The sequence below is a fragment of the Fukomys damarensis genome, unplaced genomic scaffold (genome assembly GCF_012274545.1).
Source record: "Fukomys damarensis isolate Sample0158 unplaced genomic scaffold, DMR_v1.0_HiC HiC_scaffold_22, whole genome shotgun sequence".
NCBI lineage: Eukaryota > Metazoa > Chordata > Mammalia > Rodentia > Bathyergidae > Fukomys > Fukomys damarensis.
The window spans coordinates 4,259,731-4,272,478 of NW_022900934.1; the positions used below are offsets into that span (position 1 = coordinate 4,259,731).

The 12,748-nt window shown below is 39.7% G+C and overlaps 1 long non-coding RNA gene across 1 annotated transcript; it reads left to right on the plus strand.

The window, feature by feature from the left end:
- LOC104865307 lies at positions 1 to 12,240 on the plus strand. The gene is made up of 3 exons (XR_781095.3): positions 1 to 56; positions 9,078 to 9,275; positions 10,957 to 12,240. It is a non-coding gene; the product is annotated as an uncharacterized LOC104865307 (long non-coding RNA).
- Positions 12,241 to 12,748: the final 508 nt, after the last annotated feature.

Genomic DNA, 12,748 nt, shown 5'->3' on the forward strand with positions numbered 1-12,748 from the left:
GGCCCGGAAGATTCCCACTGGCCAGGGCCCTTGGTCCTACCTGGTTGCGGCTTCCGGTACTGCTAATACCTAGAGTTGGGCACAGAGGTACCAGGGGTAGTGTCTAGTGCCCAAGAAAGTGGCGTTAAGTTTCTTTAATTGTTGGCAAAAAGTAGTAAATGCAGGGTAAAGTAGAATTGTTGAAGTATATTTTAGTGGAGGAGGGGCCCAGAGCCCACAAAAGTCATGACCCGGCCCTGGCAAAGAACTCACCTGAGGTCCTTGCTGAGGGCAGCGGAGACAGTGGTGTGTTTTGTTTTGTTGAGGAGGGTGATACTGGCGATTAAACATCTCCAGCCCTTTTTATTTCTTTAATATTTTGAGGCAGCGTCTCCTTAAATCACTGGCTTGCTCAAGTTGGACTCGAACTTGTGTTCCTTCTGCCTCAGAGACTGTGCTTTTATGCGTGAAGCTCGGCTCCTAGGAGGTAGGCCAGAGATGATGGCCGCAGGATAACCAAGGGTGAGCCTGGGACGGGAGGTCAACACCATCAGCTCTGGGTGCTCTGAAAGGTAACGCTGTGTCCTGAGGAAGGAGCTGTAAAGATCCTCACAGTACTGGCAATAGCCACCGGCTCCCCAGGGCTTGTTGGCCTCTGGGCTCCACAAATGCTGAGTGTCTCAGTGCCTGGCACTCTGCTACTCCCTGGAGCTCCATGGTCCTTACCGTTCTTACATTCCACTGAGGGAGCTGGAAAGGACAGGAAATAATGACAGGAAATGACAAGGGCTCGAGTTCGGGGGTAACAGGAGACACTTTCTTGGGGTGGTCAGGGGGTGTGTCTGAGAAAGCTACTTTTGAAGTGTGATACAGGAGTCAAGCAAACCAGGCCTCTGGAGAAAGCGTTTCCAGAGGGTGGAGATGCCAGGCGGTGGCTTGGCGTGCATTTTCAAAACAGAAAGGCCACCGGGGCTGGTGACTGGTAAGGCGCAGAGCAAACGGGTGAGGTGGGTAGGCCGGCAGGGTCAGCCTTGGTAACTAGCTCTGTGCCCTGTGCTTGTTAGTACCCTTTTTGGTAGTGTACTCGAGATGGAATCCCGGCACTGGAGCTCTAAACTACATCCTGAGTCCTTTCTGGTTTGTTTTTTTTTTTTAATTAATGCATGTTTGCAGTACATACTGATTACATTAATTGTAAGGAGTCGGTACATGTACATAACACATCTTAAACCGTTTTACATCCCCTCCCGTCTACATTTATTTTTTCCTGTACTCTCTCCTCCTCCATTTCTTTTTTTCCTATTATCTTTTATTTTGCTCTTTATTTATATATTGGGTTTCTTATATAAAAGAAACCATGTCATACTTAATTAAGCTCATGTGTCTGATTTATTTCACTTTACGTTATGATCTCTCCATTGTGTATAACTGCCACATTTTCTTTAGTCATCTGTTGATGGCTGTAGGCCACTACTACCAAGATTTAGCTTTTGTGAATTTTGCTGCTATAAACATGGGCATGCATGTATCGCTGTAATATGATGTCTTTAATTCTTTCAGGAAGATATGGTGGAAGGGAAAAAGCTGGGTTGAATGGAATTTCTTTCTTTCTTTTTACTGTGCTTTTTGTTTTTGTTTTTGTTTTTTTGTTGTTTTGGGTTTTTTTTTTGGTACCGGAATCGAACTCGGGTCCTTGAGCTTGCGAGGCAGGCACCAAACCGCTGAGCTAAATCCCCAGCCTCTTTCTTTCTTTTTAGATTTTTGCAGAATCTCTATGCTGATATTCATAATAGTTGAATAGTTTACAATCCCACCAACAGTGTAGAAGGGCTGTCCCACCCAGCCTCCCCAGCATTTGGTGTTATCTAATTTCTTGATGATGGCCTTTCTTTCTGGAGTAAGAGGGAATCTCGGCATTTTAATTTGTATTTCTCTAACTGCCGAAGATGATGCACATTTTTTATATATTTATTGGGCATTTGTATTTCTTCTAGAAGTGTCTGTTTATTGCAGTTGCCCATTTTTAATTGGGTTTGATTGAAGAGTGATTTTTAAAAAAATTTTATATATCCTAGATATTAGTCCTCTGTCAAAGGAATAGATGGCAAAAATGTCTTCCCATTCTGTAGGCTGCTTCTTCCCTCTGTTGGTTTCCTTTACTGTGCAGAAGTCTTTAAATATGATCCTACTCGTTGACACTTGGCATTTCTTGTACAATTGGCATTCTGTTCAGAAAGTCCTTGCCTATACCTATGTCTTCAAGAGTTTTACCTATTTTATCTTCCAGCAGGCTAAATATTTCTATTTTAGTATTTAGATCTTTGATCCATTTTGATTTCAGAGATACAGGTCAAAACTCCATCTTACGCATGTGGATAGCCAGTTTTCTCACCACTTGGTGAAAGAGGCTATCTCTCCCCACCCTGCGTAAGGTTTTCCCCAATACCATTCTGTTATTATCACTGTTGCTTTGTAGTAAACTTAAAGTCTGGAATTGTGGTACATCTGCCTTGATCTTGTTGCCCAGGATTGCTTTTGATATTCTGGGTCTCTTCTGGTTTCATATGAATTTTAATATTGTTTTCACTTATTCTGTGAGGAATGCTCTTGATATTTTGATTGAGATGGCATTAAATCTGTATATCAGTTTTGGAAAAGTGGCCATTTTGACTATATTGGTTCTGCCTTCCGAGGAACAGAGGTTATCTTTCCATTTTCTGATGTCCTGTTTGATCTCCTTTTTTGAAGTAATGTAGTTTTCACTATAGGGATCTTTCACTTCCTTGGTTAGGTTAACTTAATTTTTCTTGATGCTTATGAGAGGTATTGTATCCCTAATTTCCTTGTTGAGTTTATTATTGGTGTACAGGAACACTGTTGATTTGTGTGTTTTGACTTTGCATCCTGCTACATTGCTGAATTTGGCTATTAATTCTAGGAGTCTGTGAAATTTTTGGGGGTCTTCTATGTAGAGTATCGTGTCATCTGCAAATAATGATAATTTGACTTCTTCCTTTTCTCTCCATGTCCTTTGTATTTCTTTCTCTTACCTGATTGCTCTGACTGATATTTCAAGAACTGTATTGAGGGCTGGGTATTTAGCTCAGTGGTGCCGCCGCCTGCCTTGCAAGCTCAAGGTCCTGAGTTCAATCCCCAGTACAAAAAAAAAAAAAAAAAACTATATTGAACAGTAGTGTTTATAGCAGATAGCCTTGCCTTGTTCCTGATTTAGAGGGAAGACTTTCAGCTTTTCCCAGTTTAATATGATGTTGGCCATTGGTTTGTCATAAACGGCTTTTACCATTAGATTAAGATAAAGTCCTTCCTTACCTAATTTCTTTTGGATTTTTATCTTGAATGGATGTTGTAGTTTGTTAGAGGACTTTTCTGTGTCGGTTAAGACAGTCATGATTTTTATCCTTGCGTCTGTTTATGTGATGTATTACATTTATTGATTTGTATATGTTGAACCATCTTTGCATCCCTGGGATGAGTCCTACATTGTCATGATATATGATCTTTTTAATAATTTGTTGCATCCCATTTACCATATCTTGCTGAGGATTTTTGTGTCAATGTTCATTAAGGAGATTGGCCTGTAGTTCTCTTTTTTGGTTGAGTCCTTTTCTGGTTTGGGGACCAGGGTCATACTAGCTTCCAGGACTGACTTTGGGAGTACTCCTTCCCTTTTGATTTCATTAAAGTTTCAGGAATGCTGCATTAGAAACTTCCCTGAAGTTCTTGTTTGTTGGTTGGTTGGTTGGTTTTTTGGTACAGGGGGTCGAACTCAGGTCTTTGCATTTGTGAGGCAGGCAGTCGCACCACTGAGCTAAATCCCCAGCCCTCTAAAGTTCTTGAATCCATCAGGACATGACTTTTCTTAGTTGGTAGTTGTTGTTATTAGCTCTTCATTCTCATTACCTAATATTAAATTATTCAGGGTTTTTTGTCTTTTTGGTTCAATGGCATGTGGTTCATAAGTATCTAGGAATCTATACATTTCTTCTGAATTCTTCATTTTATTAGAGTACAGATTCTCAAAGTCATTACTAATAATCTTCTGGATTTCAGCAGAGTCCATTGTGATTTTTGCTTTTTCTATTTCTAACTGCATCGATTTGGGTTTTTATGAGAATGGCTAAAAGTTTGTGTATTTTGTGTATTCTTTCAAAGAACCAGCTCTTCAATTCATTGATTCTTTGTATTATTTTTAGTCTCAATTCAATTAATTTCTGCTCTGATCTTGATAATTTCCTTCCTTGTCCTAGCTTTGGATTTGGATTGCTCTTGTTTTTCAAGACCTTGAGGTGCATCATCAGGTTATTGATTTGGGCTCTCTCTGTTTTTCTTTTTCTTTCTTTTGAGACAGGATCTCACTGTGTAATTCAAGCTGCCCTCAAACTCGAGGCAATCCTCCTGCCTCAGTATTCCAGGTGCTGGGATTACAGGTGTGTGCCACCATGCCCAGATTACTCTATTTTTCTGATGTGGGCATTCACAGGTATTAACTTTCCTCTTAGGACTGCTTTCTTTGTGTCCCATAGTTTCCGGTATGTTATACTGGCATTATCATTGATTTTAGGAACTATATAATTTCTTACTTGAGTTCTTTTGTGACCCATTGATTACTTAACAGAGTATTGTTTAATTTCCATTTGCATAATTTCTGAGGTTGCTTTTGCCATTGGTTTCTAGTTTCTTTGCACTATGATCTAAGAGCATGCATGGGATAATTTTGGTTCTTTTGCATTTACTTAAGTACTTTTATGGGCTAGCATGTGGTCAGTTTTGGAGAAAATCCCATGTGCTGCTGAGAATAATTTATATTTTGGTGTTGTTGTGTGGAACACTCTGTAGATTATTAAGTGCACTTCTCTGATGTAACTTGGTTGCTTTTTTTGTCTAGTTAATCTATCTTATTTGTGACAGTGGGTATTATAATTGTGTTAGTTTATCTGATTTTTTTGTGTCTACCAGTATTTGTTTCATGAAATTGGATATACTGGTGTTTAATGCATATATGTTTATAATTGTTATATCTTTCTTTCAATTGTTCCCAACAGGCAGTGACCTTTGTCTGTTCTGATCAATTTTGGCTGGAAATTCACTTTGTCTGAAATTAGGATAGCTCGTCCTGCTTTTTGTCTGGGTTCCCGTTTCATGGGTATCTATCCTTTGATTTTTAATCTTTGTATTTCTTTTTGGATTAAATATGTTTCTTGTGTACTGCATATCATTGAGCTTTGTTTCTTGATCCATTCTGCTACTTTGTGTTTTTTGACTGGAAAATGTAGAGCATTCACGTTGAAAGTCACTACTGAAAGTTATTGACTTATTCGTCTCATTGCATTATTTTGCTTCTGAACTCCACTTTACCATTTTCTTTCTCTCTTATTTTTCATTTTTGAAACAGGATCTCACTAAGTCACCCAAACTGTCCTTAAACTAGAGATCCTTTTGCCTCAACCTCCTGAGTTGCTGGGTATTACAGGCATGCATCGCCATGCTGGGCCGCTTTAAAACATTCCTGCACTAAATCCAAGGCGTCCTTACTTAATAAAAATATACTCCCTACCAAGTTAATCTGGACATTCTAGGCCAGTCTTCTTAAAAACAAAAGTTCAGTAATATCTCAGAAGGTGAGACCCATAGATACACTTATTCTAAATCTTTGTGACTTAGTGAGTAAGTATGTTATTATGATGAAAGTGAAATGTTTGGGTTTTCTTGTTTGTTGTTTCCTTTGAGAATGAGACAGTGCAGCTGGATCTGGATTGTCTAGGCTGTTTACTGTAGCTGAGGACCCCAGGGGAGTGAATGAGAAGGTGGGAGTGCAAGGTAAAGAGGCCTTAGCTACCTGAGAGCTCACTCCTGAGAAGCGCAAGGGCTGCCTCTGTGAGGTCCTGACAAAGTCCAGAGGATGTGGCAGGTTTGCAGTGGGGAGGACAGCCAGGAACAGAGGCTGAGCAGATCTGAGTTGTGCAGCCCCTGTGTTGGGGGACAGTCCACTGCTGAGACAGGGAGGCCGCATGAGGGCAGATTTCTGCCTTGGGCAATAATGAGAGCACAACTAGGCCGTGGAGTAGAAAGTGCCACAGAACCCATGTGGAGATGTCTTGCAGGAGTTTGGAGGTGGAAGTTTGTATTCTGGATTCAATGGATTCCTCTTGAGCTTCAATTCCCAAGATTAAAGGGTATTAAATTAATGAATACCCCTGCTCTTGGCTTGTTTCAGGTTCATTTTCATGTGCTTTCTGAAAATGTTGGAAAGAATAGATAGCTGTTAAACTACTACTACTTCTCATCTTAGATTTTTTTAAAAATAGCACCTGAATTGAAGAAGACAAATTAATATCTGTATAACTAATTGCACCTACAGAATCAAGGATTATTTAACTTACCTCTTCCTCAATGAAAAGGTTACTTATTATTAATGGATTAATGAACAACCCATAACGAAAGCATTAAGCCAAGTGTATAAGTCACAGTACAGTGACTTAGAATAACTAGAACTATAGGTCTTGCCTCCTGAGATATTTTTGACTTGTGTTTTTGAGAAGTCTTTTCTAGAATGTCCAGATTAACTTAGTAGGAGGTGGGGGGACAAAGCTGTATACATCATGGCAGCCAGGAAGCAAAGAGAAAGGTTTAGAGCCAGGGAGAAAGGGGCTGGTACAAGAAACAGTCCCTAAGGTCAGGACCCTAATATCAACTCCCTTCAACTAGGCCCCACCTCCTGTTTGCATCACTTTCTAATAATGCTATTAAATTATCATCTCGTTAGTGGGTTAGTCCACTGGTGAAGATAGAGCCTCACTGTCTAGTTGCTTTCCAGAAGCCCATCCACTGAGACACATGAGTCTTCTGGGGGAAATTTTAGATCTAAAACATAATATTGCTCAGCCAGAGATAAAGTATATATTGGACTAATGGCAAAGAAAAAGAAAAGAGAAGCTGTCTGTAATGATAGGAAGATTCAAGGACCTCAAAGAGGACTTAAGAAGAACCTTTCCAGGTGGGCATCATGGCTCATGCCTATAATTCCAGCACTGTAGAAAACCAAGGCACGAGGATGGCAAGTTTGAGCCCAGTCCAGGCCATTTAATGACTTAGCAAGACCATCTTGAAATAAAAATGACTTGAGGCTGTAGCTTGGGGTGAAAGCCCTGTGTCCAATCCCCAGTAGTGTGTGTGCATATGTACACACACACACACACACACACACGCACACACACATACCTCTTTCCAGGGAAAACATGTTTACATGGAGATTTAAGACTTGAACTTGGAGGACAAAGAATAGGGCAAAATGGAGAAAATAAAAGGTGATAGTAAAAGAAAATGACTGCAGTACAGATATGAAAAAGGAAGAGAGGGAAAGTGGGGAGAAGTAGGTAGGAGCCACATGACCTGGAGACTTATAAGGGGATTGGATGTCATCTCCATGGACAGTGTTAGCCTTAGAAGGCTTTTACACTTGATCTTAGCCAAAAGGCCGAGAAGCGATCTTAGAAGGCTTTTAAACACAAGAGTGAGGTGATCAGTTACAGGTTTGCTGCTCATTCTGGCTGTCCTGTGGAGAAAGACCTCAGGAGAGCAAAGTCAAGGTTGGGAGACCAGTAGGGACAATGTGATATCCATGTGAGACTTGACAGTGAGCAGTATGAGGACAGGCATGTGGATAATGTCGACACATCAGGGAAAGGCTTAGGTGGTCTGGCAGACTGGGGTTTGAAGGGTCTTAGCCAGTGAGTATATTATAAATGCCCAAACCTTTAACTCCTCTTGTGTTCACACTCCAGCCTACCACCACCCATCTTCTCTGTCCTTCATACCGGTGCTGTTTTCCATGTCTGAAGAACACTTCTGATCTCACAGTTTCTGACACAGACACGACACTGCTGACCTTAAAGTGTGACCTCCTGATTTCCTCTTACTTCATCAGCTATCCCTTCTCAGATTGCTCTTTTTGTTGTCCCTCTGCCTCTTTAGATATTGCAGTTCCTAGCACTTGGATATTGACCTCTTGTCTACTTCCTTGCTCTTCCTATGGGACCTCATTGACCCTACATCTTCCGAACCATCTATAGGCTGAGCACTCTCAACTTTGTATCTCTAGCTTTTGATCCTCTCTGGTGTCCAAACTTGAGTATTTGACTGAACTGACTGCTTCTTAACTTTATTGTTATGGTTCCCATGGGAACTGGATATCTCTGTGAACACCCCCCAACCACTGCTCTTGATCCATCTGTTCTCTTCCTTCTTAGATGGTCATGAGACCCTCAGCACCACAGCTACCAATGTCAGACACCAGAAAATCATCCTTAGCTTCTCTTCCCCATCTACTTCTATCCTATCCAAAGGCACATCTGATCCACTTAGAAAGTATTTCAAATCTATCCAATTGTCTCCCGCTTTACTGCCACCATCTTAGCCCACGTTCCTGTCAGCTCTCACCTGGGCAATGAAATAGTTCAGACTGGTCTGACTCATTATCCTTATTCTGTAACAGTCCATTCTCCAAAAAGTACCATGGTGGTTTACAAAGTACAGTGGGCCCTCAAGTTATCACCAGCCTGACATTCAAACAACGTGGATTAATTAGGTTAATGGAAGGTTCATCTGCTTCTTGTTATCTGTAGCGTCTACCCAGGTAAACATCCAAATCTCAGACATACCACCAACTTGAATTACAACTAGCCCTCAGGAACTGATGGAGTTTGCAAGGGAAGGGTCCACTGTTTATCCCTGCGGTTTTTATTTCTCCTCTCTCAAAGAGATGGTGCTTTATTTCCCTTCCCTTGAATGTTAAGTTGCTGAACTTCTACTTCACTTCTCATGAGTGAAATAAAGCAGAAACCTTGGAAGGCTATATTGACTGGGTCATTAAAAAAAGACATCTTGGCCAGGCATGGTGGTGCACGCCTGTAAACCCAGCACTCGGGAGGCTGAGGCAGGAGGAACGCTGTGAGTTCTAGAAACAGCCTGGACTACATAATGAGTGCCAGGTCAGTCTCAACTACATAGTGAGACCCTGTCTCAAAAAAACCAACCAAACAAACAAACAAAAAAGATGTCTTGGCCATTCTGTCTTTTAGGTTACTTATGTTGGCCCTCTTGTCTCTTGGATGCCTCACTTTGTCGGAGGGAAGATGCCAAGTTCTGAGCAACCCTATGGAGAAACTGCTTCTATAGCAGCCAAATAAATGAGCAGAGATGGAGTCTCCACCCCACCCGCCTCCCAGCTGACCTCTTGATTGCAGCTTCACAAGAGATCCTGAATCAGAACCATCCAGGTAAGCTGATTCAAAATTTCTGGCCAACAGAAGAAACTATAAAGTAACGTGTTGTTTTAAGCACACGGATTTGAGGTGATTTCATATATGTCAATAATTGTTTAATAGAGAATCCAAAATATTTCATATAAAACACAAGATCATGGCCCTCCTTTGCTTGATAATGCCTCAGTGGCTTCTTGTTTCACCTGCAAAAAAAAAATCATTGTCTTATGTTTGGCATGATGGCAGATTGAAGCCAACGTATTCTGCCCCCAAAAGCAGCAGTAATGCTGAATAAAACTGACAAAAATAGCTACTTCAGACGGAACAGAACAGAGGTATCCCACAAACCGAGAAGCATTTATTAGTCAAGATTACTAAACTTTAAGTAAGAACACCATGAATCTATGACATTTTTGCCTGTGTATGCTCCTATTTTTGAAGTTGAAAAGGGAAATGTGATTAATAAATGACTTTTCATGCAAAACAGTGGGGGCCAAAGGCAGGGGAGTGACATATTTAGCATGCTGTAAGAAAGTAAACTGTCAACCAAAAACTGTATATCCAACAAATATAAAAAATTGAAGTGAAGTTAATAGTTTCAGATAAACAAAGACTAAGAGATTTGTTGCTCACAGACTTGCTTTACAAAAAATATTAAAGGAAATTCTTCAAGCTGAAAGTAACACTACACAGTAACGTCAGTTCACAAAAAGAAATTGAATACCAGAAATGATAAATATGAGTCACTCTAAATAGACTATTTTTTCTGTTGCTTTTAAATATATATATGTGACATATGTGGTATAAGCAGTAATTATAACATTGTATTGTTGTATCTATAATAGCAAAAGAGGAGAAAAAATGAGATATATTGAAGTAAAGATTCTATATTTTACTGAAGTTAAATTAGTGTTATTCTGGGGCCGGGGATTTAGCTCAGTGGTACCATGCCTGCTTTGCAAGCACAAGGTCCTGAGTTATTCTGAAACAGATTTGCTAAATTAAGATGTACATTATAATCTCTAGAGCAATCAGAATAATGAAAAACTCAAAATATAGTAAAAAATTTACAGGTAAATCAAAGTGGTCCATGAAAACACATGTGACATAAAGCAAAAAAATGAGGCAAATCGAGAACACATAGCGAAGTGGCAACATAAATCCAACCATATCAGAAACTTTATTCAACGAAAACAGACTGCATAGCCAAAAAGACAGAGATGGACTGAAAGGAAAAACAAAACTCAGCAATCTGCTGTCTGTTATGAGTACACTATAGATTCAAAGACACAAATAAGTTGAAAGCAAAACAATGGAGAAGAGGTATACATATAAACAGTAACCATAAAAGAGTTGGGGTTTCTGTATCAGTGTTAGGCAAAACAGAGTTTAAGACTTTAGAGACATATAATGATAAATGAGTCACACATAAAGTAGATATAATTATGTGTGTATATACATATTATGCTGTATTGATTAATTCGAAGTATGTGAAGCAAAAATTTTATTGAATTGAGAGGAATGTGGGTAATTCAACAATAACACTTAAATATTTCAATGCCTTACTCTGAATAATTGATAAACAGCTGGAATACAAAATTCAGCAGTGGTGGGATGGTGAAATAATGCAAGCTCTATAGCAGTTACTCCTGAAATTAAAAATAACTACCATATAATTCGGCTATCACATTTGTAGGAATATATCCAAAAGAATTTGGAGCAAGATCTGCCTGTCCATGGCAGTATTGACAGTACCCAAGAGGTGGAAACAACCCAAATGTCTATCAAGTGATGAACTGATAAATAAAACATGGTATATACATACAGTGGAATATTATTCTGTCTTAAAAAGAGGAAATTTTGGTGCTTACTACATGAACAGGAACCTTGAGAAGATTATGCTAAGTGAAATAAGCTAGTCCTACAAATACTGTATAATTCTACATAAATAGGGTATGATTTTTGAATTGAATTAATGGAGAGAGAAAGTAGAATGGTGGTTATCAATGACTCAGAAGCAGAAGAGAGGCAACTTGTTGTTTCAAGGCATAGAGTGTCAGTTTTGCGAGATGGGAAAGTTCTGGAGATCTGTATCACAACAATGTGAAAGTACTTAATGATGCCAAAAACTTCAAAATGATGAAAATGACAAATTTTATTTCATGTGCATTTATCACATTTAAAAAAATCAATAAAGGCTTGAACAACATCATCAACCAGACTGGACATTTGTAGAAAACTCTAACTGAAAAACTAAAAATATGTATATTCTTTGCCAAAGCACATGGGATAGATTATAAAAGGAACCACAAAACAAGACTCAACTTTGAAGACTGAAATCTTATAAAATATGTTGTCTGGTCATGTTTGAATTAAAATGGAGATCCACAACAGAAACCAACCTCAGGAAACCCCAAATATTATAAATTAACATATTTCTAAGTAACCTATGAATAAACAACAAATGACAAGAGAAGCTAAAAATATTGTAAACAAAATTAAAGCAAAAGCGCAACATAAGAAAATGTGTGGGATGTAGCTACAGCAGTGTGTGGAAGGGGGTTACAGCTGCAGATGCCTATGTTTGTGACAGAAGAAAGGTCTCAAAAAACCAAGGCTCCCACTTCAAGAAAATTGAAAAAGAACTAAGAAAACCGAGTCCACCAACATTAAAAGATCAAAGGCCACAACAATGTGAAATTTGTCCCAGGAATGCAAAGTTGGTTTAACATCCAAAAGTAAATTGATGTAACAGTGAAATACAGGACACACCTTTGTATATAGTTCTTTCAGTGGACACTTTATATACATATGAAGACTCTGAAACAGGTGAAATTAGTGAAAGAAAGTTGAATCCTTGGAGCATGGACTGGACTGGGCACTCAATTCTGTTGAATGGAATAAAGCAGAAATCATGATGTGTGACTTTGGAGGTGAGGATGTGAAAGGCACTGTGGCTTCCCTCTTTGCTGTCTTAGGCCACTTGCTTTGCAGGGAGCCAGCTACCCATGAAGAAGCCCACTTGGAAAGCAACTGCAGCCCCCTGCCGGCAGCCTTGTAAGTGGGCTGTCATGCAAGTAGATCCTCCAGCCCTGGTCAAGCTTTCAGGTGATGGGAGGTATGGCTCCAAATGTCTGTATTCTATATTGCTTTCTAGTTGAACTGTTCCTGTCATTTGAAGGTTGTGAAAAGATGAGATTAGTAATGACAAGGCCTTGGTGGTGACCTCTGTAATCCTTTACCCTTAGCATGCAAGTGAAATGCAGACCAAGGAGGGAGCTGAAATTAGGGAGTTCTTTGAAACTGTTGTGGATGAGATGAAGCCTTCAGGGTGACAGAAAAAGGAGGAACATTGGCCAGGGTTGGGGCCAGTCCTGTATTGCAGAGCTTCCCTGTCCCTGGCCCCTGAGTGGGTAATAGGCCACGCATTGTTGTCATTGTCACATGTTATGATGCAAAGAAGTTGGGGTCATGCTTCACTGTATTGG